We start from the raw sequence: 21,880 nt of genomic DNA on the forward strand, positions 1-21,880 counted from the left end.
TTTAATCATTTTAGTCAATAAGATTCTTGCTACGTAGCTTAACTTTCTGAACATTCGAGACGTGTAGTCCACTTGTCATTCCAATCTCCTTTGCATTAGCGTAGCCTCTTCTGTAGCCTGTCAACTATGTGTCTGTTTATCCCTGTTCTCTCCTCTCTGCACAGACCATACAAACGCTCCACACCGCGTGGCCGCGGCCACCCTACTCTGGTGGTCCCAGCGCGCACGACCCACGTGGAGTTCCAGGTCTCCGGTAGCCTCTGGAACTGCCAATCTGCGGTCAACAAGGCAGAGTTCAACTCAGCCTATGCCTCCCTCCAGTCCCTCGACTTCTTGGCACTGACGGAAACATGGATCACCACAGACAACACTGCTACTCCTACTGCTCTCTCTTCGTCCGCCCACGTGTTCTCGCACACCCCGAGAGCGTCTGGTCAGCGGGGTGGTGGCACCGGGATCCTCATCTCTCCCAAGTGGTCATTCTCTCTTTCTCCCCTTACCCATCTGTCTATCGCCTCCTTTGAATTCCATGCTGTCACAGTTACTAGCCCTTTCAAGCTTAACATCCTTATCATTTATCGCCCTCCAGGTTCCCTCGGAGAGTTCATCAATGAGCTTGATGCCTTGATAAGCTCCTTTCCTGAGGACGGCTCACCTCTCACAGTTCTGGGCGACTTTAACCTCCCCACGTCTACCTTTGACTCTTTCCTCTCTGCCTCCTTCTTTCCACTCCTCTCCTCTTTTGACCTCACCCTCTCACCTTCCCCCCCTACTCACAAGGCAGGCAATACGCTCGACCTCATCTATACTAGATGCTGTTCTTCCACTAACCTCATTGCAACTCCCCTCCAAGTCTCCGACCACTGCCTTGTATCCTTTTCCCTCTCGCTCTCATCCAACACCTCCCACACTGCCCCTACTCGGATGGTATCGCGCCGTCCCAACCTTCGCTCTCTCTCCCCCGCTACTCTCTCCTCTTCCATCCTATCATCTCTTCCCTCCGCTCAAACCTTCTCCCACCTATCTCCTGATTCTGCCTCCTCAACCCTCCTCTCCTCCCTCTCTGCATCCCTTGACTCTCTATGTCCCCTATCCTCCAGGCCGGCTCGGTCCTCCCCTCCCGCTCCGTGGCTCGATGACTCATTGCGAGCTCACAGAACAGGGCTCCGGGCAGCCGAGCGGAAATGGAGGAAAACTCGCCTCCCTGCGGACCTGGCATCCTTTCACTCCCTCCTCTCTACATTTTCCTCCTCTGTCTCTGCTGCTAAAGCCACTTTATACCACGCTAAATTCCAAGCATCTGCCTCTAACCCTAGGAAGCTCTTTGCCACCTTCTCCTCCCTCCTGAATCCTCCTCCCCCTCTCCCCCCCCTCCTCCCTCTCTGCAGATGACTTCGTCAACCATTTTGAAAAGAAGGTCGACGACATCCGATCCTCGTTTGCTAAGTCAAACGACACCGCTGGTTCTGCTCACACTGCCCTACCCTGTGCTCTGACCTCTTTTTCCCCTCTCTCTCCAGATGAAATCTCGCGTCTTGTGACGGCCGGCCGCCCAACAACCTGCCCGCTTGACCCTATCCCCTCCTCTCTTCTCCAGACCATTTCCGGAGACCTTCTCCCTTACCTCACCTCGCTCATCAACTCATCCCTGACCGCTGGCTACGTCCCTTCCGTCTTCAAGAGAGCGAGAGTTGCACCCCTTCTGAAAAAACATACACTCGATCCCTCCGATGTCAACAATTACAGACCAGTATCCCTTCTTTCTTTTCTCTCCAAAACTCTTGAACGTGCCGTCCTTGGCCAGCTCTCCCGCTATCTCTCTCTGAATGACCTTCTTGATCCAAATCAGTCAGGTTTCAAGACTAGTCATTCAACTGAGACTGCTCTCCTCTGTATCACGGAGGCGCTCCGCACTGCTAAAGCTAACTCTCTCTCCTCTGCTCTCATCCTTCTAGATCTATCGGCTGCCTTCGATACTGTGAACCATCAGATCCTCCTCTCCACCCTCTCCGAGTTGGGCATCTCCGGCGCGGCCCACGCTTGGATTGCGTCCTACCTGACAGGTCGCTCCTACCAGGTGGCGTGGCGAGAATCTGTCTCCTCACCACGCGCTCTCACCACTGGTGTCCCCCAGGGCTCTGTTCTTGGCCCTCTCCTATTCTCGCTATACACCAAGTCACTTGGCTCTGTCATAACCTCACATGGTCTCTCTTATCATTGCTATGCAGACGACACACAATTAATCTTCTCCTTTCCCCTTCTGATGACCAGGTGGCGAATCGCATCTCTGCATGTCTGGCAGACATATCAGTGTGGATGACGGATCACCACCTCAAGCTGAACCTCGGCAAGACGGAGCTGCTCTTCCTCCCGGGAAGGACTGCCCGTTCCATGATCTCGCCATCACGGTTGACAACTCCATTGTGTCCTCCTCCCAGAGCGCCAAGAACCTTGGCGTGATCCTGGACAACACCCTGTCGTTCTCAACCAACATCAAGGCGGTGGCCCGTTCCTGTAGGTTCATGCTCTACAACATCCGCAGAGTACGACCCTGCCTCACACAGGAAGCGGCGCAGGTCCTAATCCAGGCACTTGTCATCTCCCGTCTGGATTACTGCAACTCGCTGTTGGCTGGGCTCCCTGCCTGTGCCATTAAACCCCTTCAACTCATCCAGAACGCCGCAGCCCGTCTGGTGTTCAACCTTCCCAAGTTCTCTCACGTCACCCCGCTCCTCCGTTCTCTCCACTGGCTTCCAGTTGAAGCTCGCATCCGCTACAAGACCATGGTGCTTGCCTACGGAGCTGTGAGGGGAACGGCACCTCAGTACCTCCAGGCTCTGATCAGGCCCTACACCCAAACAAGGGCACTGCGTTCATCCACCTCTGGCCTGCTCGCCTCCCTACCACTGAGGAAGTACAGCTCCCGCTCAGCCCAGTCAAAACTGTTCGCTGCCCTGGCCCCCCAATGGTGGAACAAACTCCCTCACGCGCCAGAACAGCGGAGTCAATCACCACCTTCCGGAGACACCTGAAACCCCACCTCTTTAAGGAATACCTAGGATAGGATAAGTAATCCCTCTCACCCCCCCCTTAAGTTTTAGATGCACTATTGTAAAGTGACTGTTCCACTGGATGTCATAAGGTGAATGCACCAATTTGTAAGTCGCTCTGGATAAGAGCGTCTGCTAAATGACTTAAATGTAAATGTAAATGTACCCTTTTTCAACAAAACTATAATCAGTGAGGTGTTTTGGTCTGGAGTTCTCCATGTTTTAATGCATGATTGATATAACCAAGAATTAGTGGCTAACAATATCCCATATTTCAAGAAACAGCTCAGAAGGGAAACCATCAAGTCCTGGTGATTTGCGTCTTTTCATAGATGTTAATGCATTCCTGAGTTCTTCAAGAGTAAGTGGGGAATCAAGGAATCCAGATTGCTCTCTGTCGAGTTTGGGAAGGCCCAATGATGATAAGAACTCGACTTCCGAAGTCCAGTCCAGTTATGTCAGTCACTTGTTGTATCCAACATGACATGAATGCATGGCAAAATTACTTTTCACAGATGTCATTTATACCAAGTTGTTAAAACTATGTTAAAACCTCTTTGGGCTAGGGGGCAGTATTTTGACATCCGGATGAAAAGCGTGCCCAAAGTAAACTGCCTGTTACTCAGGCCCAGAGGCTAGGATATGCATATAATTGGATAGAAAACACTCTCAAGTTTATAAAACAGTTAAAATGTCTGCGAGTATAACAGAACTGATATGGTAGGCAAAACCCCGAGGACAAACCATCCAACAAAAAGAACATTCAGCCTACCACTGTTTCCAATGGCTGTCATGTTTATTATGAGGCGAAATCCTCCCAGATTGCAGCTCCCAGGGCTTCCATTAGATGTCAACAGTCTTTAGAAAGAGTTTCAGGCTTGTTTTTGGAAAAATGAGCTAGAATTTGTCGTTTTTCTAAGTGGCTCCCATTTTGGCGATAGTGTTTTCATGCGCGTGGATGAGAGAGCGTCCTTTGTTGTTTATCTCCAGTAAAGACAATAACGATTCTCCGTCTTAAATTTGATAGTTTATTTACATATTAGGGTACCTGAGGTTTGATTATAAACGTTGTTTGACTTGTTTGGAAACATTTAATGGTAACGTTTGGGATTCATTTTGTATGCATTTTGAAGGTGGGAAACTGGTGGATTATTGAATGAAGCGCACCAGCTAAACTGAGTTTTGGGGATATAAAGAAGGACTTTATCGAACAAAAGGACCATTTGTGATTTAACTGGGACCTTTTGGAGTGCCAACAGAAGTAGATCTTCAAAGGTAAGGCATTTAGTATATCGCTATTTCTGACTTTCGTGGCGCACCTGCCTGGTTGAAAAATATTTGTCATGCTTTTGTATGCGGGGCGCTGTCCTCAGATAATTGCATTGTGTGCTTTTGCTGTAAAGCCTTTTTGAAATCTGACACAGCAGCCGTATTAACGAGAAGTTTTGTATTTTCATGAAAGTTAAATATTTCTGTAATTTGAATTTGGCGCTCTGCAATTTCACCTGATGTTGTCGAGGTGGGTCGCTAGCGGAACGCATAAACTTTACCCTACCCAAGGACTGCTTTACTAACGGCAAATTATTTTAGCCATCTAACGTTTACAGACTGAACCAAAAATGTATCCAGCCAACCTAACCTACCAGGCAGCCGACTCAGCTAGCGAGCCACATGCCAGCCAGCTGCATTTTAGCCATATAACCAGACTCCTAACAGCCAAGATAACACATCCACCATGCCCTTCACCAAATTAACGAAATTATGTCTCTGAAGAACAAATAAATATGGGTGAAGTTAGCTCGTTAGCTTAGCATTAGTTGTGTCTATCTTACCAGTTAAGATGGGATTTCATGGTATCCACGGAAGGAGGGGGGCCATAGTTGTCTGCAGCGGGGAGAATCTGGAGGAATGGGGGGCAATGACTGGACTCCTTATCTTGTAGTTGTCCTCAGCTGCAAGGTATGCCTCTGCTTCTTCCACAGTATGGAATTCTTGGAGTGTTCCATTTTTCAGGATGGCTGGGTGTATCTGGAAAGGGCAAAGTCCTCTCATCTGTCGTTTAACGTGGTCAAAGGATTTCCTCTTCAGTGTGGTTTCGTTGCTGTAGTCTGGGTAGAATGCCAGATAAGATCTCCCATGTCTCGGTGGGTTCCCCGCAGGATATCCACTCGGTCCTCATATCATAACAGACAGAAAATGAGGGTGTGGCTACGGTTATTATTGCCACTGTAGATTTGGTGGTTCCTTTAAGTAATTATAACGTCATAACGAATCAAGCAATAAATGTACAATTGAGAGGAATATGTTAGTTAACAAAGAGACCAACGGTTGTGCATATCTAGTTATCATAAAGTTAATTTACAAAATCACTATTTAGCAAGTTTTTTTAAGTAATATCCAATACAAGGTGTATCAAACTCCATTCTTTGAATGATGCTGTGTCTGCATGTGTGTATTACAATTATACACCTCAACAGTGTTAACCACTCCTGCTCCTGGGTCATCAATGATTACACGTTGTAACTACGCAATAGACTAGAAATATGATTTAAGTAAAGGCTGATTTGTAATTCATATATACAGACTAAAAAACAGTACATCCTACCAGCACGACCACAAGCGAGCCACTCAGGTGGAGGATGACGTGTGGAAGGCAGCAGGAATGACATGGGAGTAACAATCCAGACTAGCATAATAATGTTAAGAAACAAGCAGGGAGGTTTTGAACCCTCAACATTCTAGTCCAGCACGCTATCATCTGTGCACAAATGTATTAATTGGGGTTGGGGCCGATTGTCGCTAAAAACACTATCAATTGGAATCTTCAAAAAGGGGGAAAAATATTATTATTAGTTTTTCACAAGTGTAGCAGGATGGGCTAATACCTGAACAATAAACTATTCAACCTTTACCAAAAAATTGTCTAATAGCCAAGCTAGGTGTGACCCCCCCACAGAAAAAAATAATTTGAACTATCTTTCCACAAACGTATCTAACTACACACAGGTAAAAATCAGAAAAAAATATATATACAGTGGGGCAAAAAAAGTATTTAGTGAGCCACCAATTGTGCAAGTTCTCCCACTTAAAAAGTTGAGAGGCCTGTAATTTTCATCATAGGTACACTTCAACTATGACAGACAAGATGAGGGAAAAACAATCCAGAAAATCACATTGTAGGATTTTTTATGAATTTATTTGCAAATTAGCCCATCATGCAAATGTTTCCTACTGACAGGACAATATACTTTTTTCTCCAATGTATTTGTTGCATTGTTGTATCATCAATTTCTCTAGCCAAAACATCTTGATGGCCTTGAACAGTTCATCTTTGCCTGTCGGCATGGCAGAGTTACAGATGAATGTTTTCAGTTGATGCCAAACAAGTTCGATCGGGTTTAAATCAGGAGACCTACATGTAGAGATAAAAAAATATATTTTTAGATATACTGTAGGCCTACCAAATGTGTTGTAGGTATTTTATTTATTTTTATTGAACCTTTATTTTAATACATAAAGGTCTACTTACTCTGCTGGCGACTTGACCCAGTTTATGGCCTCATTTGCAATGCAAACCCGTGTTTTATGTCATTGTCTGCATTTGGAGAAGAAAAAAATACATTTAGCCTAACAAGTCAAATGTCGGTACAATAATAGAAATATACATGTAAATAGGCCTAAACGTAAATACTGCTATAATCCTACCTTGAAAGAAACAATGTGTACCCAGAAACACCTCTCTGACAGTCCTCAAAGAAATCTCGAGCCATGATATCTGAAAAGTAGGCAAGAGTTAATTATTGTGGAACACATAACAGTCCGTGAGGTGTAGGCTACAATATTTTATGTACCTTTTTGCATTGTAAATAGCCAAACTTACCATCAAAAATCCAATATGGGCCTGGTGCCTGACGAGAAATTGCCTGGCGAGAAATTGCCCCCCACACATGGAGTTTGAGCGGATGTTTGAGACTCTGCTTGCTTGATCTCCTTCCTTTTTTTCTGTAGCGATTTTGAGCAAATTGCTCAAGGGCCACGGTTGATTCGTCTGTGAAGATAACATTATTGAATGTCTCATCAGCTTTGATCCATGCCTGGGCCTGCAGGACGCAAAGTTCTTTGTCAGATGAATCATTGGGTCGAAACTACAGAACAGTACAAAATAAGCGAACACGCATGGTTAATGTAATAATTTAAAAATATATATGCGTATTTGTTTTTTACTGAGCCTTTCCAAGTCCACGCAAGGTTCTTCAACTGTCTTCTGACTGTAATTAGAGCAATGTCGTGCCGTGATGCCAGCAGATTACAGATTGCTTTTGCCGATCGCTCATCATCTTCATGAATATAAGCAAGTGATGTCTGCTAAATAATAAAGTGTGATTTATTTCTGGAGAAACCTTTCTAAATAACAAACTGGCTTTATTTACAAATTAGTGAGAATGTCTCACCCCATGTGAGACTGCCTTTTTCCTAACTCACCCGAGGTTTAAATGAAAAGGAAGGCTCCAAAATATTGTTACTTTTTAAACAAAGCGGTTATTATTATTATTTAATTAATTCATTTAGAATGATATAAAAGCCCCTTAGATGTTCTCAGATACTCTCACAGATCCTAATGGAAAATGCCCCTTAGATTTTAATTTAGAGTCCTCCAATCCTCTAAATGTAATTATTGGCGTATAGTCACATCATTGAAAATAAATAAATCGATATACTGTAGGCCTACCATAGGTGAAATGAGTCTCACTTGTGTTGAGTAATGTGCTGTTAAAAATAGTGTAGGTCTTATTTATTTAAAGAGCATATTGAAGTTAGAAGCAAAAGAAGAAAACGTTTCGCACTGCTCTGAGGCAAGCATGGAGACAGGTCTTGACAAATCAATTAGATTTTTTATTTTCACTTAATCCCCATTTGGGTATTGGTTAGATAAGAATTAGAAAATTAGGGTACAGAAATGTTATGCTCTTAGTGTAACCGTAATTTAACTAGGCAAGTCAGTTAAGAACAAATTCCTATTTACATGGACAGCCGACTCCTTCCCTTTCTCTGAATAGAAACACCATAATATTAATCAAATTAAGCCAAATTTCTTAGATCAATCTCATATACTACGTTATTACAAAAAAGGTTTTAAATTCTCCATTAATGCCAATATGGAAGACTATCAAATGAATCTCAAAGATGCCTTCTAGTGGTCAAACTAGCAATAACTTGCATTAACAGAAAAGTTGCTGACAAATAGATAACGTGCCACAGAATGCTGCAGCAGCCCGCAAGGTGTGCCACAGTATAACGCAACTTTTAAAGGAGGAACCACTGTAGCAATGGTATCCATTTTGGTAGATTCTCCTGAAGAAATCCTTTTGGGTCAGAACCTTCTGCCGTTCTACCCACAAGACGTATGTTCACTCTCTTCTCTCTGTCTTCATGCAACGTAATTTTATCTCGCAGTTGCTTCACTGCATCTCGGCAGGTGGCTACGTCATCTGTAGCAGCCCTGGCGCTAACCTGCATCTCATCACAGAGCTGCTCCAGAGACTTGCATGTGACTGATTGGCTGGAAATGTCATTTGAGAGTTTTAAGATAGACGTGTTGGAGGCTTCCACCATATCCTTGAGTGATTTAAATTATCAAGTGACATTGTCAGTGTAAACTTAAATGTTTGGAAATGCTTGGAAATGTATCAAGTGACCAATTCGGCCACTTGTGTACATCTGGGCAAACTCGTGAGGGACACTTGGGAGACTTGATACAAAATATAAAGTTAAGCTCTCATTCCTGAACATATCAGTCAAACTTTGCACATACAATGCCACCCTTTTGTGGACAACATCACAATTACACCCAGCTTCCTAGGTAAATGTATGGCCTTTCTTTGCATTGCAAAGATGATGCAAAAAAATATATAGAAAACATGTTTGTTTGCTTTGACTTTCACCAGATATGTGTTATATTCTCCTACATTAATTTCACATTTCCACAAACTTCAAACTGTTTCCTTTCAAATAGTATCAACAATATTCATGTTCTTGCTTCATGTCCTCAGCTTGATTTAGATTTGGGTCTGTCATTTTAGACGGAAATTGAGATGAAGTATCCAATCCTTAAGAGGTCAGGTGTGCCTTGTTAACAGTTAATTTGTGGAATTTCTTTCCTTCTTAATCTGTTTGAGCCAATCAGTTGTGTTGTGACAGGGTAGGGTTGGTTGGTATACAGAAGATAGCCCTATTTGGTAAAAGACCAAGTCCACATTATGGCAAGAACAACTCAAATAAGCAAAGAGAAACGACAGATTTGTAATTTCCGGTCACAACTTGCGAACTTTACGTGCTGCTGTACGGTTTGTTGCTAACGTTACTTTGCGACCTGCCAACTTCACAGTTTTTACTTTTTAATTACAGTTTTATATTTAAAAAATGTTCCCCTCACTCAACTTTTTTAAATTAAACTTTTTCATTCCGGACGCTTTATCTGGACATGGTTCTACATGACCTCCAACAGACGAAGCTAAGTAGTAACATTAACATTATGCCTTCTAATTGCAGTCGCTGTACTCATAATATACAGGAGAATGATCACCTTATGGTGATGATAGCCGTGCTGCAAGCCCAGCTTCAGACGCAATCGTTAGGCAATTGTAATTTAAGTGTAGGAAAGGATGAAAGAGCCCCTGTGCCACCAATAAGTACAATAGTATAAATCCCCTCGCACAATCCGCGCAGCCGAACAGTTTTCTCAAGGCTTCTGGAAGGAAATGCTGCAGGAATGCTCAACCGGTGTCGCTCATTCAGCCGACAGAAATTTTCAACCAGTTCTCCCCGTTAAGCAAGAAGTCGGAGTCATAGAACGGGCCTTCTCTGGTCTCTCCTCCTCCCGTTACGGGGTCTGAGACACCGAAGCCACCCACCATTAGCTCTGACAAATTGAAAACCCTAGTCATTGGCGACTCCACTACCCGCAGCATTAGACTTAAAAAGAATCATCCAGCGATCATACACTGTTTACCAGGGGAAAGGGCTACCAACATTAAGACTAATATGAAGATGGTGCTGGCTAAGGCAAATCTAGCGAGTGTAGAGAGTGTAGGGATATTGCTATCTACGTCGGCACTAACGATGTTAGGATGAAACAGTCAGAGGTCACCAAGCGCCACATAGCTTCAGCGTGTAAATCAGCTAGAACAATGTGTAAGCATCGAGAACTGTCTCTGACCCCTCCCAGATAGGGGGAGTGATGAGTTCTACAGCAGAGTATCACAACCCAATTGCTGGTTGAAAACATTAAACAGAAAACTGTTTTCTGCCTCTCCCAAAAGATAGAATTAGTAGATAATTGGCTCTCTTTCTGGGACACCCACAAACAGGACCAAGTCTGGCCTGCTGAGGAGTGACGGACTCCAGCCAAGCTGGAGGGGTGCTCTCATCTTATCTATGAACATAGACATGGCTCTACCTCCTCTAACTCCACAATGAGATAGGGTGGTGTTTGCCTTAGCAATCTCACTGGAATAAAGACCTCCCCCAGATTGTGATATCTCACATCTCAAAATATGGCTACTTAATATTAGATCCCTCACTTCCAAGGCAGTTATAGTCAATGAACTAATCACTGATCATTATCTTGATGTGATTGGCCTGACAGAAACATGGCTTAAGCCTGATGAATTTATTGTGTTACATGAAGCATCTCCTCATTTAAGGGGATGCCACATTTACAGCATTCCTCACTGAGTTCCCTGGATTTCTATCGGACCTTGTAGTCATGGCAGATAATATTCACATTTTTGGTGACTTTAATATTCACATGGAAAAGTCCACAGACCCACTCCAAAAGGATTGCGGAGCCTACTCACTGCCACAGTCATACTCTGGACCTAGTTTTGTTCCTTGGAATAAATATTGTGGAGCTTAATGTACTACCTCATAATCCTAGACTATCGGACCACCATTTTATTATGTTTGCAATCACAGAAATAATCTGCTCAGAGCCCAACCAAGGATCATCAAAAGCCTTGGTACAAATTCTCAGATATCCCAAAGATTCCTAGATGCCCTTTCAGACTCCCTTCACTTACCCAAGGACCTCAGAGTACAAAAATCGGAACTAAATTTAAACTTGCATAATACCCTAAATGCAGTAGCTTCCATAAAAACTAAAAACATTTGTCATAAGAAACTAGCTCCCTGGTATACAAAATACCCGATCTCTGAAGCAAGCTTCCAGAAAATTGGAACGGAAATGGCCCCACACCAAACTGGAAGTCTTCTGACTAGCTTGGAAAGACTGTACCGTGCAGTATCGAAGAGCCCTTACTGCTGCCCGATTATCCTATTTTTCCAACTTATTTTAGGAGAATAAGAACAATCTACATTTATTTTTGAACCTGTCGCAAAGCTAAATAAAAGCAGTATTCACCAAGAGAGCAGTGATATCAGCAGTGATAAATTCATTAACTTATTTGATGAAAAGATCATGATCAATATAAATAAATATTATGGACACCTCTTTAAATCTGTGTATTCCTCCAAAGCTCAGTTTTCCTGAGTCTGCACAACACAACACTGCCAGGACCTAGGATCAAGGGAGACACTCAAGTTTTTTAATATTATATCTCTTGACACATTGATGAAAATAATCATGGCTTCTAAACCTTCAAGCTGCATACTGGACCATATTCCAACTAAACTACTGAAAGAGCTGCTTCCTGTGCTTTTCCCTCCTATGTTGAACATAATAAATGGCTCCCTATCCACCGAATGTGTACCAAACTCACTAAAAGTGGCAGTAATACAGCCTCTTTTAAAAAACTAACATTAACCCAGAGAACAAAATCAGCCCATATCAAATCTCCCAATACTGTTGCACAGCAACTCACTGCCTTCCTGAAGACAAACAACGTATACGAAACGCTTCAGTCTGGTTGTAGAGCCCATCATAGCACTGAGACCGCAATCGTGAAGGTGGTAAATGACCATTTAATGGAATAAGACCAAGGCTCTGCATCTGTCCTAGACCTTAGTGCTGCTTTTGATATAGTGGTTCATCCTTTAAAAGTTGCAGCGTACTGTAGCACAGCTTGCATGGTGCCGCAGAATTCTATGGCACGTTATTTAAGTGTCAGCCATTGTAAACATTAATATTTAGTTATTTCTGTTTTATTTTTAATACATTTTCAAAAAAATCTAAACATCTATTTTCGCTTTGTCGTTATTGGGTATTGGGTGTAGGTTGCAAAGGATATTTTTTTTATTTGATTTTAGAATAAGGCTGTAACGTAACAAAATGTGGAAAAAGTCAAGGGATCTGAATACTTTCCGAAGGCAATGTATATTCTTTTTATGGTTCTTCTGTTAAAAACATTTTAATTTGGCCCTGTCGGGTTAACCCCCGACAAAATAAATACCAGTTAGGTAACTGTATAAAACACGGAGTCAACGTTATACTATATAACATAAACAAAAAACCAGATACTTGATCAAGTACGCCTCCATTGTAGATACTATGATGGGCAGGCCCATCAAGAATTTGTTCTTAACTGACTTGCCTAGTTAAATAAAGGTCAAATAAATCAGGGGAGTGAACGCTGGTTTTCTATCCCTGCAAGACATTACCCAATAACCTGAACAAAATCAAACCTCGCAGATAAAACAAAGTAAATCTAGAAAAAGTACATTTCCCCCAAAAATGTGTGGTAATACATGTGAAATATTGAAGGGATGGATGGACAGACAAAGACACAGAGAGAGCGAGAGAGATACATATGAGACAAAGAGGTTGCGCTTCTTCCTCATGGGTTGCTTTCTCATCGGAGGAGCTGTCATCATCATCATCATCTCCTTCCTCGTCACTCCCTGAGATGTAGACACCTGCAAATTGTATGACTTAATAAAGCAACCATCCTGTTTTGAAGTAAAACCAAAAAATAATCTACACATGCACAACTCCGTATGATTGACTGTCTGTATAGTCTGACATCCCATCCTCATTAACCACCTGAATCACGACAGACTTTCCAAGGCTTTTGATCAAATATATTACACCAACAGGTAGTCTTTCTTACAGTTCATGCAAGTGCTTCTAAGGTGAAGCCCTTAAAAGCACACAAAGATGTGTAGGATGACATGCTACAGTATTTGAAGGATACTGTTTTAATGATAACAAATGATGAAAAGGGTTTGAGAATCGAATGTTTTTGGACAACCAACCAATAAATAATACAGAAATACTGAAACAGTCATTCATTCAATAATAGAAACAAAACAAGAAGAGACTGCAATATCCATCATTACAGCAAACTGTGGCAAACAGTGAGTGAGTGAGTGAGTGAGTGAGTGAGTGAGTGAGTGAGTGAGTGAGTGAGTGGAGTGAGTGAGTGAGTGAGTGAGTGAAAGAGAGAGAGTCAAGTCAGGCCCACCTTTTGATCATGAGACTGACGTTTATCCTTTTCAGTCACTTCCACATTGCAGATCCTTGTTTACGTCTTTCAAGTTTGCGATAACTTCACCTTTAGCAGTCAGCTGGGCCGTCAGTTTGTTTATCTCGGGCATTATAGTAAGTGAAAATATAATTGGCATCTGCATCAGCAACATTTTATTGGAGTGCACATTATACCTCTATCTCACTCCGTCTCTGATTTGAGGCGGCGTTGGCTCTCATTTCCGAATTGGATGAAGTAGATTGAGTGTTGTCTCAATCCTGACACTGAAAGACAATATTTTGTCATGAGATCATATTACATGATGAGTTAACATGATTGTTATGTTCATGTTTTAAATTGCCCTATAATTCTGTAATAACAGTGCTCTCTCTCTGGAGACAGTGCAGTACGTTTCAGTTACTGTTGGACTGTTATGTCAACTCCAAAGATAAGACAACTTGGATAAGGTTTACCAACAGCACATAGTGTCGTGGCCATTACACTCGGGCCCGGTCCAACAGTAACTAAAACCTAATGCGCTGGTGCACTAATAACAGACGGAGAGCACAGTAATTACAGAAGAATAGGGCTATTTAAATCCTGAACTTAACAATGACGACATAACATAATGATGTAGTATGTTAGAGATTTGGTAGTTTTCACTTTTGCACCGTAAAACAAGGAGGAATCAAATCTGAAGGCATGCAGAATTTAGCACAACACAGCACAGAAAAACTACAGTCCTAGAGGACTTCCTAGATAAAAAAAGAGTTAGGACTGACTTTAGTGTTGTTATGTTGTAATAGTGGGCTATATTGCTTCGCTTGTTTATCCGTTTTAAACCTCTACAATAACAGTTGATATAAAATGATGAAAAATCAAAAAATGGCAAATTCTTGATGTGTCGATTATTGCTCAAATAATGACAGTGTGGGACTTTGTTTGAATTGGCCCCATAGATGGATAATCTGTTTTTAAATAAAGAACAGAACTCAATAAAGACCAAAGTTAAACAATGTTTTAAAGTCTGTCTCACATTTATGCTTTGGTCTGTGTGAAAGTTACCAAGGGATTAGGTACTAAGGCTTTGTTTTAGACATTGCATACGCTTCAAGGCACGTCAGCTGCCAAAACCGCTGGGTCCGTGTTAACACTTTGACACCAAACATGGACGGACTTAAGTGTAAGAATGATGCAAAAGTGGCCTATTATGCTTTGATTGTTTATTACTTTTCAAATTTAAAGAAACAGTTGAAGTCAGAAATTTACAAACACTTAGGTTGGAGTCATTGAAAATCGTTTTTCAACCACTCCACAAATTTATTGTTAAAAAACTATAGTTTTGGTAAGTAATTTAGGATATCTACTTTGTGCATGCCACAAGTAATTTTTTCCAACAATAGTTTACAGACGGATTATTTCACTTGTAATTCACTGTATCACAATTCCAGTGGGTCAGAAGTTGACATACACTAAGTTGGCTGTGCCTTTAAACAGCTTGGAAAATTCCAGACACATATGTCATGGCGTTAGAAGCTTCTGATAGGCTAATTGACATCATTTGAGTCAATTGGAGGTGTACCTGTGGATGTATTTCAAGGCCAACCTTCAAATTCTGTGCCTCTTTGCTTGACATCATGGGAAAATCAAAAGAAATCAGCCAAGACCTCAGAAAAGAAATTGTAGACCTCTGGTTCCTCATTGGGAGCAATTTCCAAACACCTGAAGGTACCACGGTCATCTGTACAAACAATAGTACGCAAGTATAAACACCATGGGACCATTCAACTGTCATAACACTCAGGAAGGAGACGAGTTCTGTCTCCTCAAGATTAATGTACTTTGGTGCGAAAAGTGCAAATCAATCACAGAACAGCAAAGGACATTGTGAAGATGGAGGAAACAGGTACAAAAGTATCTATATCCACAGTAATCTCTATATCGACATAACCTGAAAGGCCGCTCAGCAAGGAAGAAGCCACTGCTCCAAAACCGACATAAAAACTGGGACAGTAGTGGAGAGGGTAGTAAAGTTTTAAGTTCCTCGGCGTACACATCACAGACAAACTGAATTGGTCCACCCACACAGACAGCATCGTGAAGAAGGCGCAGCAGCACCACTTCAACCTCAGGAGGCTGAAGAAATTCGGCTTGTCACCAAAAGCACTCACAAACTTCTACAGATGCACAATCGAGAGCATCCTGTCGGGCTGTATCACCGCCTGGTACGGCAACTGCTCCGCCCACAACCGTAAGGCTCTCCAGAGGGTAGTGAGGTCTGCACAACGCATCACCGGGGGCAAACTACCTTCCCTCCAGGACACATACACCACCCGATGTCACAGGAAGGCCATAAAGATCGTCAAGGACAACAACCACCCGAGCCAGTGCCTGTTCACCCCGCTACTATCCAGAAGGCGAGGTCAGTACAGGTGCATCAATGCTGGGACCGAGAGACTGAAAAACAGCTTATCTCAAGGCCATCAGACTGTTAAACAGCCACCACTAACATTGAGTGGCTGCTGCCAACACACTGACTCAACTCCAGCCACTTTAATAATGGGAATTGATGGGAAATGTAAAATATATCACTAGCCACTTTAAACAATGCTACCTAATATAATGTTTACATACCCTACATTATTAATCTCATATGTATATGTATATACTGTACTCTATATCATCTACTGCATCTTTATGTAATACATGTATCACTAGCCACTTTAACTATGCCACTTTGTTTACATACTCATCTCATATGTATATACTGCACTCAATACCATCTACTGTATCTTGCCTATGCCGCTCAGTACCATCACTCACTCATATTTTTATGTACATATTTTTATCCCCTTACACTTGTATCTATAAGGTAGTAGTTTTGGAATTGTTAGCTAGATTACTTGTTGGTTATTAGTGCATTGTCGGAACTAGAAGCACAAGCATTTCGCTACACTCGCATTAACATCTGCTAACCATGTGAATGTGACAAATAAAATTTGATTTGATTTTAAAAAGCCAGACTACGGTTTGCAACTGCACATGGGGACAAAGATCGTACTTCTTTGAGAAATGTCTTCTGGTCTGATGAAACAAAACTAGAACTGTTTGGCCATAATGACCATTGTTATGTTTGGAGGAAAAAGGGGGAGGCTTGCAAGTCGAAGAACACCATCCCAACCGTGAAGCACGGGGGTGGCAGCATCATGTTGTGGGGGTGCTTTGCTACAAGAGGGACTGGTGAACTTCACAAAATAGATGGCATCATGAGGTAGGAAAATTATGTAGATATATTAAAACAACATCTCAGGACATCAGTCGGGAAGTTAAAGCTTAGTTGCAAATGAGTCTTCCAAATGGACAATGACCCCAAGCATACTTCCAAAGTTGTGGCAAAAATGGCTTAAGGACAACAAAGGCAACGTATTGCAGTGGCCATCACAAAGCCCCAACCACAGTCTTATAGAAAATGTGTGGGTAGAACTGAAAAAGCGTGTGGAGGTCTACAAACCTGACTCACTTATACCAGTTCTGTCAGTAGGAATGGGCCAAAATTCACCCAACTTATTGTGGGAAGCTTGTGGAAGGCTAACCGAAACGTTTGACCCAGGTTAAACAATTTAAAGGCAATGCTACCAAATACAAATTGAGTGTATGTAAACTTCTGACCCACTGTGAATGTGATGAAAGAAATAAAAGCTGAAATAAATCATTCTCTCTACTATTATTCTGACATTTCACATTCTTAAAATAAAGTTGTGATCCTACCTGACCTAAGAATCGTAGAATGTATGCACAAATGACTAAGTCGCTTTGGATAAAAGCGTCTGCTAAATGGCATATATTATTATTATTATTAAGACAGGGAATTTTTAATAGGGTTAAATGTCAGGAATTGTGAAAAACTGAGTTTAAATGTAATTGGCTAAGGTGTACGTAAACTTCCGACTTCAACTGTATATACTACAACCATCTTTGTTTTGTGCAATATCCAGAAATCGCGCTGCCATTTCCTGATTGCTAAAATTGGATTATTTCTCCTAATTTCAGTTTGTGACGACAACAGTCATTGTATAGATTATCATTGTACCACCTAAACCACTGTGAAATATATTTTCCATTACCAAAAATATTGTATTTTCGGCTGTTTGAAGCTGGTGTACAAAACCAAAAGACGCAAAAACAAAGTATACAAATAGCCCACATAGAACAGATTGACCGCTTATTAGACATGCATGCAATGAGAATGACAGATCTATAACTCAGATTTCAATGTAAATTTGGTCAGGTCGCCCAAAAAGTTATATATTGTAGCTTTCAGTTAAAGTTAATTTAAATTATATCAAAAACCAGAAAGGGCTAAATGTTGAGGTGTATAAATGTATGTTACTGCTCATATAATTGAAGTGTAGGCCCTAACCTACCCAGCACTTCACCTTGAGTAGTCCTGGACTTCGCTGGCGTTGTCTTCCGTCGTTCGTTTCCATATCGAGGAGGAAGATGGATCATTTGTTTTCATAGTTTATCATATATTGGTATTATAGGCTTTCTTTCATACATTTAGCATATGAAGGAGTTGGCATCATCTAGACGTCCTCCTCTATGGCTCCATCACCTGCTATTTCACAATGCCACAGTCACTAATAGAAAACATAGTATTCAAGATCACACAGACTGCCTTTAAAACACACCCCTCCATCCGGCCTCAGACACACAGGTTCCTGCTGTGCAAAAAGGCATGCTTTGGCAAGAGCTTTGTGCCTTTTCCCAACACTGAGCTCAACTAACTTCCCTCCTGATAACTACCATTAAGTTATGTCATGCTGTCTTGTCTAGATGACACCTTCATGATGGTGGTGGGTTGAGTGTGATGACGTTTAAAAAAACAGTATATATAATGATGAATGTTGGTGAATATACAGCTGTTTACCATACAGGCTGTGAAAACAAATGTGCTCTTTGAAGACAATACAGATCTATCTATCTATTTATCTATCTATTTTGAGTAAGGTCCTAGATCTGATTGACATTAAAACCCATATTAAATATTAATCATATAATCAAAGGACAATATCTCAAAGATAACATGGAAATAATAAATACTCACCCTGCCAAAGCAGTTGAACAGCAGATGGTGCCACTGGCCTGTGCAACCTGCGTAATTCATCTTTTCTTGGCGCTCCTTCTTCCGCCAAGGACCCATTCTGTAATTTTCAAAGAAGTCTATGTCACATGGATATTGCTTTAAATCAAATACATTTGGATTGCATCTACATGGAGTGAATGTAAAATATTTTTCCACTGAATGCAATTTAATTGCACTACCAAAATGTAATCTCATGGCTGCAATGCATAGCGTGTCACATCGTTACACGTGATTATAAAATATACAATGTTCTTGATTTACTAACAGTTAGCTAGCTAACAGTTAGTAGGCTAAAGGTTATTTGGCCAGCTAACGGTATAATACAAATTCGTGCTATATGGGCAAGCTTATTTGGAATTTTTGAACAGTTAGCTACAGCTAACACAGCCAGCCGTGTCACGTTACTTACAGTAACATGACCACCACATATATTGAAACACATAATATCAAGATTGTACATGTAGCTATGATAACTAAGTAGCTAGCGAGAATAATTTACTTGAGTTACATTTGGTACACAATGATGACATTGGATATCACCGTTATTAACGATAAGCTAATTGTGTGAGTCTCCCTACCTTGCTACTATGATAATGTTTTATGTTAGCTAGCTAGCTAGGTGGCTTGCAAAGCAAGTCAGCAAACAATGTAAATATGCTAGCTACCATTGTAAGTTAGCTAGCTAAAATTATGACTGATTTTACAATTTCTGTAAAATGAACATTCCAAAAATGAACTTTACTATTCGCTACAAGTAATCATGTTTTTGGGAAATGTCACTTTGTTAGCATTCCTTGACCTACCTTTTACAATTGCATTCACTGCATGGAGCAAAATGTCTCGCTGAGGAAAAGTTCTAATTCAAAGCTTGTGATTGGTCTATATATAATTTTTTTTACATTTTGGGGGGAAACTGACAGGGGCAAAATAGTAATTAGCCTATAGGATGCATTATTTAAAAAAAGGACCTGTAGGGGTAGCCTAACTTTTGGCCAATTAATACGTATTAGATGACAAGATAAAAATGATAAAAGGGTCATTCCTCATTCATTTGATTTGGAACAAATGACATTTAAAAAAACACATAGGCTAAAAAGTAAGTTTTTTTTGCAGTGTCTAAAGGAAATATTGAATAACGTGAAACAGAAAAATGGTTTTATTATTCAAATGTTGTGTTTTAGATTATCGGTTTCCATGCACCGTAAACTATGTTTGCCTATTCGTATCTTAACCCGAACCCGTCGGGAACCGACAATATAATTGTGGATAGGCTCCATAACATGCAACCGATCACCACAAGCGTTAGTGCCTACTACTATTAAAGAAAGCATGAATTTCCTTCGATATTCCATTATAGGCTTTTTGAATGGTAAATCTAACTCGGAATTGTAAATCGGAAACTCGGGCCTCTTTCTAAAGCTAAGACCTGAAGTTCACTGACGTCATCATGATTCGACCTTGATTTTTTTTCCAGAGTTCCCAGTTGTCTTGAAAGCACCGTAAATCCAGAGAATGCCAGACTTTGATGCCAAAATTTGCCCACGAAGGACGGCCGCGCCACCTTCCTGTTCAAGAGAGCACAGCACAACAAGGTGAGTCCAAAAATGTATTGTATGCTCCTGCATAAATTATGTAGTATGCCAGGGAGATAGTATTACTTTCTTAGCTACAGTATACATAAGTGTATGTTGTGCGGTAAGCTATTAGTAGCCCATGTGCCTCACCTTAATCATATGGTCTATTTCCCCCCTTTATTTATCCTACGGTTCTGACTTGGTGTACAGGAAGAACACTGTAAGAACGGTCCATGTTCTGAATTGTGTCGCTGTACATTTCAAAAGTGCCAAACAAATAGTTATATTGACTACGTCCGTCCTAGCTTGCTCATTAATCTCTTAATCTAAATTACGTATTGTCTCTTATCCTCTTGTTGTCCCCTTATGCCATAGTTTGTACATTTCAATTGTTAGTAGAAACCACATTCGTTTAAGCAAGTCAGCCATATTAGCTGTGTTTTAAAAAAAGGCAGTAAATGAGGCTGAATTAACGGTTTTGCTGTCAGACAAGGCTCTGCTGATAGCCAGGTGTAGTAGTGGCAAGGTGTTGGGAATGCTGTTGAGACTCTCCTGTTGGGACAGCTTTATGTAGGATCTAACAGTTTGTGGACACCATTTGTCACAGTTATAGTGCAATTAAGAAAATCTTTGTTTTCCCCACAAAGATTTACATGCTAAAATCACCATTGCAAATTATTTTCAGTTTCGCTCTTTTACCGATGACCGATTAGATTACTGTTGAATTGAGTACCCCGGTACTTAAAAGAAACGCCCTTTTCTAAAAAAAGAGCTATTTTAGAGCTATTTCATGTAATAGCTCTAAAAGTCTCAAATGTAGCCACTTATTTCCCTTTATAGTTTTTTTCGCCTAAGCATGATCTAGTTACCACCTAGTACCCTAAACAAGACAAAGGTATAGGCATCTGTTAAACCCAAGTAACCTATAGCCTATTACATAAAAAGTAAACTTCTTAATATAGCAATACATGATGGGTATGATACATTTTTTGGCCACCACTGAATTAAATACTTCTTATTATTAAATCAGCCTGCACTCGTAGTTGCAGCCGCAGGCTGCCTCCACACACACACACACCAGGTCAAGTTGCTTCATTTGGCTGTGCTCATAACGCACCATGGCTGATTGACTATGCATACTCTAAGGTTGCATGGCGGAATGTTGATGCGTGTGTGTGTGTGTGGTGTGTGTGTGGTGTGGTGTGGTGTGGTGTGGTGTGGTGTGGTGTGTGTGGTGTGTGTGTGTGTGTGTGTGTGTGTGTGAAGAGGATCCACATTCACATCAAGACGATCCACATTCATACACCATTTTGGATGAACAGGGTCTCTGCACTGTAACCTATAGCCTCTACTTGAATTACCCAGTTTTCCTACCGCACACGTTCATTTTTTAAACTGCACAATGTAGCCTAAATAAAAATAAAACAAAGAATAACGAAAGCTATATAAACATTTGAAATTGAAAAATTGGAACTCATTTTATAGGCTAGACTTATTGAATTTAGCAAGTGGATCAGAAAATTGAGAAATTGAAACATCGAAAATAATATTACATTATCAATTTGAACAATCATATTAAATTATTGGATTGATAAGCGTTCCATGCACCCTGTTCTGGCCAAACTCCAGAAATCGAAAACTGCAGCAGGTTTTGCCTGTTGTACATTTGGACCCCGGGCTAGGTCAGTT

The 21,880-nt window shown here is 41.2% G+C and overlaps 1 protein-coding gene and 1 long non-coding RNA gene across 11 annotated transcripts in view; both read right to left on the minus strand.

Annotated features, from left to right (window-relative positions):
- The window catches only part of LOC124004185 (membrane-associated guanylate kinase, WW and PDZ domain-containing protein 2-like), a 252,761-nt gene that overhangs the window by 174,121 nt on the left and 56,760 nt on the right, over positions 1 to 21,880 (minus strand). The gene's annotated exons all lie outside the window — the stretch shown is intronic.
- Positions 6,250 to 18,675, minus strand: LOC124004247. 3 transcript variants are annotated; one of them, XR_006833325.1, is made up of 6 exons: positions 18,579 to 18,675; positions 17,908 to 18,086; positions 6,931 to 7,098; positions 6,756 to 6,825; positions 6,580 to 6,645; positions 6,250 to 6,462 (listed from the first exon to the last, which is right to left on the minus strand). It is a non-coding gene; the product is annotated as an uncharacterized LOC124004247 (long non-coding RNA). The 3 variants fall into 3 exon arrangements; XR_006833326.1 differs by having other exon boundaries at positions 17,908 to 18,089; positions 18,579 to 18,652; XR_006833323.1 differs by lacking the exons at positions 17,908 to 18,086; positions 18,579 to 18,675 and having other exon boundaries at positions 6,931 to 10,510.

The sequence above is a fragment of the Oncorhynchus gorbuscha genome, linkage group LG02 (genome assembly GCF_021184085.1).
Source record: "Oncorhynchus gorbuscha isolate QuinsamMale2020 ecotype Even-year linkage group LG02, OgorEven_v1.0, whole genome shotgun sequence".
Lineage (NCBI taxonomy): Eukaryota > Metazoa > Chordata > Actinopteri > Salmoniformes > Salmonidae > Oncorhynchus > Oncorhynchus gorbuscha.